The 5,855-nt window shown below is 49.7% G+C and overlaps 1 protein-coding gene across 1 annotated transcript in view; it reads left to right on the top strand.

Annotated features, from left to right (window-relative positions):
- March6 (membrane associated ring-CH-type finger 6) overlaps positions 1-5,855 on the top strand; it is a 92,811-nt gene that overhangs the window by 14,649 nt on the left and 72,307 nt on the right. The window lies entirely within an intron of this gene.

A 5,855-nucleotide genomic window follows, 5' to 3' on the forward strand; every position in this document is an offset into this window, starting at 1 on the left:
TAAATGTATTTGGTTGTTACACAGTCTCACTATGCGGCTCAGACTCATAGTGATCCTCCTGTTTTCAGCCTCCCCAGTGCTGGGATTACAGGCGTGCACCACTATGCCCAGACTCTATGGCCAGCTGAGCCCACCCGGGGGGCGGGGCTGGCACAGCATGTGGTGCCAGGGATCGAAACCCAGTCCTTGCCCTTGCCTAAGCAGGCGCTTTAGTCTGCTAAGCTATCTTACAGGCCCCAGCCTTCAATAACTTGGCAGGCAAGAATTCTACCACTGAACCACCCATGCACTGATGCCTTTAATAATTTATTAATGTCAATAATGTTAAACTTACACTAAGACACTTTTTCTAATTGCTGTAAGCTCACAGCCTTGATAGAAACAAGCTTACGGGAAAAAGCTGAGGTTTTAATGACATTTAAGAGGCTGTGCAAGTGACACTCATAAGGCTGAAGGTTGGGAGGCCTAGGGTAGGGTGGATCTGTCCCTAATTCTGCTTCCCCTTCTGCTCTATGGGGCTGGCTTCTTCCCAGCTGTGAATGGCCTGGTCATCAGCAACGGGGCTATCTACTTCACAGGTTTGCCACTGATATGCATTCGGCATAATGAGGTGTTTGCTTAATTACTGTTGTTGTTAGTTTGTTATTGTTCCACTTAGGCTGAAAACTGTCCTCCCATGCTTCCACTCTGTATGAGTCAGGTTTTCATCACTGTAGCAAAATGCTTACCCAAGCAATTCAGACAGAAAAAGAGGCTCATTCCTCCCAGTGCTGCTGGCTCAGTTTCTGGGGAAGCTCCCGCAGAGAATGATGGGTGGTGAGGTGGTCCCGTCTCAGCAGGAGCAGGGCCAGCCCACAGGGCTCAAATTCAGGTTTTGATAAAAGCTTTCTTAAAAGCTGAGAACTAAACTGGGCATGAGGGTGTACTCCTATAACCCCAGCACTCAGAAGGCTGAGGCACGAAGATGCTTACAAGTTGGAGACCAGCCTGGGCTACAGAGTTCAAGGCCAGTCTGAACTGCACAGCGAGACCCTCTCTCAAAAAGATAAAAAAAAAAAAGCTGAGAACTACCCCCAAGGGCAAGCATGAGGACCCAAGACCTCCTGCTTAGGGCTGTACCACCTCCCAAAGGCGCTGTGATGGAGGCCAAGGCTGAATCATAATCACTCCTCGGGAAACACCACTAACCACAGTACCTTATTTTCTCCCTGGGTGGAAAACCAGCATCCTCAGAGCTGTAGTGAACTCAGACATGCAAGTACAGCAGTCACAGGAACATACTTGTGGTGTGTTAGGACTTTGGGAAGGTGACTGGGCTATAGGGATGCTACCGCACGCTTGGCATGGGACAGTTTGGTCAGAAGATGTGGATCATGGCAGGCATGACCTGGGTGGACTTAAATCCCCTCCCGGATCCTCCTTGGCTCTCTGGCTCCTGGAAGCCACGAGGCGAGCATCGTCCCTCTACCCAGACTCTTACACCAGGCCATTTGCCTTGTAGACTGCGGACTGTGCCCGAGACCTCTGCAAATGGTGAGCCAAGACAAACCCCTCCTCCGGTACTGCAAGTGACGGAGATTTCCTCCCAGCCACGTCCAAAGGGACTGAGACCTTAGTGCTTAGGCACAATCACTTGGTTCAAGGATAGGCAGTGTGTCAGACCAATCAGCTGTCCTTCCGTGGCGATTTTAAATGGACCACAGACCATGCACTTTCAGCCTAACAAGCAGGATGAAGCTACAGTTGTGAGGCTGAGATCCATGTGTGGCCTGCCTTCCAGCCAACTGGAGGAGCTGTGTGGGATAGCATGGACCAGTGTGCAGAGCAGCAGAGCTGGGACAGGGCAGAGAGAGGCATCCAAGTTCCAGTGGTCCCCGAGGCCTGGCAGACCCCCATCCTCCTAGCGATTCATTCGTATCCGCAATACGGTACAGTCTTCCCTTTGCTTTTGTTATGTTTCTGTTTGTGGCAACCAAGGTGTCTGACTTATGCAACCTACAGGAGACTTGAGTCTGACACATAGTAGGGACTAAATGAATGTTAATTACTTTCAGTACTTCACACACAGAGCCTAAATGTTTGCGGGTAAGGGAACAGGTTATTATAATACAGACAAGACATAGGGGTTGAGCCTGCACATGCCCAGAGCAGAATAGAACTTGACATTTCTGTGTTTTTTTCTCTTTTTGAGGCAAGGTCTTGCTATGCAGCTCAGGCTGACTTTGAGCTTACTTTGTAGCCCAGGCTGGTTCCGAACTTGCAGATCCTCCTGCATCAGCCTCCAGAGTGCTGGGATTACAAGCACGCATCACCACGCATGGTTTCTATGTTCACTCTTGTGTCTGTCTCCTTTATTACCTTAAGTCTCAGGTCAGCTACCTGGGCAGCTCTGCCCAGGGATGTCTCTCTAAAATCTGGTGATTCAAGGCTCATTGGTCCTAAATTTAACCTACCTTGTTTCCCTTCAAGGCTGGGGACAAGAGAAGGATAAGTGAGGCATTTTTTAAGATTTGCAGGGACATTCAGTTGCCAGTTTCCATATCCTATTTTTTATTTTTATTTTTATTTATTTTTATTTTTTATTTATTTTTTTTGCGGAACCGGGAATTGAACTCAGGCCCTTGCACTTGCCAGGGAAGTGCTTATTCCACTGAGCCATCTCCCCAGCCCCTCCATATCCTATTCTAGGCTCCCTGGATTGGTGCCTAGAAGTCTTGGTTGTTGTCCTAAACCTGCAGTCCCCTCAGATCAAAGCAAAGCCTCACCAATCAGCCCTTGATGTCACTCTCCCCAAGCAGGAGCCATCACCTCATGAAACTTGGATGGCCCCGTAAGGACTTCTTGGAGCAAGCAGAGCCAGTCCTGAGAACATGACTGACTCCAGCTCCGTCAGGACTGTCTATACCTGAGTTCAATCCCTGGTTCCGCCAAAAAAAAAAAAAGATTGTCTATGCTGTCCGTCATGCAAACCTTGAGGCCTTGCCTTTGTTCTCCTTTTCTGTAAAACCTCAAAGTTTCTGTCACTCCACCAAATGGGGAGCTTGAACCTTTTTAATCTGTCCTTCCTGATATGACTACCCTTACTAAAATTCATTTCCTGTTTTTCTCCTAGACTGGCAATTTGGGATGGGGTGTCCCAGCCTCGTCAGCTTAAGACTCGGAGAGCTGGGGCTTTAAAACTCCAGTAACACTGTATTACATAGAACGGAAAGCTGGTTAATTAAAGGTCACCTTTGCTTTGAGCAGCATGAAAGAAGGTGCGCATCCCTCCAGCCTAAGCCTCCTCCACCGCCACGAGGTTCACACACCTGTTGGAAGCAGCACTGTGGGTCCTGCCTTCAGCCAGTCCTTTTCCCTGTGTGCTCTCCCTTATGCTGTGAGTCTGACCATTCTGGACCTGCATTTCTGGGCTCGGCTGGCTGAAAGTACTCTGCAACAGGTACAGTGTGAGCTCTTGTGGTGGTGGGTGGGAAGGAGGGGGACTGGGAATAGAGCTGCTCTCCAAATTAGTTTCCTGGGACATAGAAGAGCTGTTGGCTCAAATCTCAAGGGCCATCCTTGAAACCAGTGGGTCTCCAGTATTGTATGAAGAGGAGTTTGAGTTTGTTCCTGTCTTGAGTAACGTGAGTGACATTAGTCAAATCAATGATATAAATGAAGGAATGAAGGGCTGCTTGGTTTTTGAAGGACTCCATCTCATTGTTTTAAGCTTTATTATTTTTCAGTCTTGAGACAGGATCTTTCTAGCTATGTAGTTTATGCTGGCCTTGACTTGTGGAGATTTTCCTGCCTCAGACTCCCAGTACTAAGATTTGGGTGTGCATCACCATGCCTGGCTTAGACTCTTGAATTTAATGTTACAGTTGATGGAGGGTTTTGTTTGTTTGTTTAAAGTGCTAGCTGGGCATGGGTGGTGCATGCCTTTAATCCCAGCACTTGGGAGGCTGACCCAGGAGGATCCACCATTAATTTAAGGCTAGCCTGGGCTACATAGTGAGTTCAAGGCCAGCCTAAACTACATAGTGAGAGCCTGTGTCAAAAGAAAAAAGGGCTATCGGGGAGACAGCTCAGTGGCGTAAGCACCTGCTTGACAAGCACCGAGTTTGACCCCCGGTACTGGGAAAAAATGCTAACAATTTATTAGGCTGGTTGGTAGAAGTATGGATCAAAAGATGACCCACTATGTAAGAGTTACAGAAGCCCTTTCATTCCTTGGGTCACTACTGTTGATGAGGGGATTTAAAAGTGCAGGTAAACAGGAATGCTGGGGTAATGCAGAAAATGTAGTTTATTCATAACTTAAGAAACAAATTTGTGGGCTGAAAAGATAGCTCAGTGGTCTAGGCACCTCCCTGACAAGCACAAGCACCGGGGTTTGGTCCCCGGAACTATATGCTGTGCCCGCCCCATGCCCTACCAGTCACCGAAACTGGGTTTGGTGAAACTGGGTTTGGTGGTGCGTGTCTGTAATCCCAGGGCTGGGGAGGCTGAGACAGGAGGATCACTGTGAGTCCAAGCTGCTGTATAGCCAGACCCTGGACTAAATAAATCTTTAAAAAACCAAGACACAGATTTGTGAGAGCACAAGCAACTCTGAAGATCCCCCTCATCGCTTTTCTCTGTATGCCACACCTTAGGGTCGGGACCGCAGTTCCTCGAATGTGAATTTAAATTAAGGGTAATGGGTTTAGTTGGATCTTAAGAGTGGCAGAGTCAAGTGACAGCACTCGACTGCCAAACACAAGGTGCTCACATTTGCCATAACGGACCGCAGAAGCAAAGCAAAGATGCATAACTATGGCATCGATAGTTATGGTGTTCCCAATTTTGAAACAGAAAGGCGATTACACTTTTACTAAATTATACAAACACAAAAATGAGCAGAAATCTACCTCAATTCACGGCAACAGAGAATCAAGGCTTCTCAACCAAGTCCCAGAGCTGAGCCCGCTTGAATACCCTGCACGCCTTGAATACGGGTGGCCTCACTTCCCGAGGAAGGACCTTGGTGCTGTATCCAGCCTTCACTGTCAATCTTTCTCATTCATCCCCGAAAGGCCCCAAGGCCCTCTGCCAGGGCAACTGCTCACTAGGGAAACGGGAATGATTAGAGGGACTAGGGGAAAGGGCTTCCCAATTTCTCCACTCATACAGGTGAAAAATTAGCATTCTTGCAAGACAGTAATTCTACTGTCTTCTGCACCTGGGGTTGAAACTATAAACAGTGGGGCTGCAAAGTCTCCGTCGTTTCTAGTCAATCAAGCCTAATGCATTCTTTAACCCGTGCTGTGTGTAGGCGTTGGAGAGGTCACTAGGCAGCCCAGGTTAGCACTGAGCTCTGGGATCCTACGGCCTCAGCCCCCCGGACGCTGGCGCCACAGGTGCGCGCCACCACGCGCGGCTCTTCTCACTCAGAGGAAAAGCTGGCGACTACAGTGCCCTACAGAAGCAGGCAGCTTTCATCATTCTTTCATCAGCTCCGCCCGGGCGTCCGTGACCCTGTCGCTCCAAACCCGTGGCCCTCAGAGGCGGATTACGCTTCAGCTTCCCGCCTCAGTGTTTCGGAGCCGTTCTTGCAACTCGTTGCATAAGCCTCCTCAGGAGGAATTTTGATGAAAGGCGCCGGTCCTGTCCTCGATACATTTCAGTCGTTTCCGTACTTCCTCACAGAGCGCACGAGCACGTCCCCGGCGGGGCGCGCAAACGCCCCTCCGGTCCACGACCGCGTCTGGGGCGGCAGAGGGCGAGCCCCGGAGCGCTCAGGCCCATTGTTGAGCTCCACCGTCCCGCCGCCGGCTAGGCGCGCGCCGGGCACGCAGCCACGCGCGCCCACGCCCCTGTCCTCCGCACTCCTT

Source organism: Octodon degus, unplaced genomic scaffold (assembly GCF_000260255.1).
Source record: "Octodon degus isolate 3935 unplaced genomic scaffold, OctDeg1.0 scaffold00008, whole genome shotgun sequence".
Taxonomy (NCBI): Eukaryota; Metazoa; Chordata; class Mammalia; order Rodentia; family Octodontidae; genus Octodon; species Octodon degus.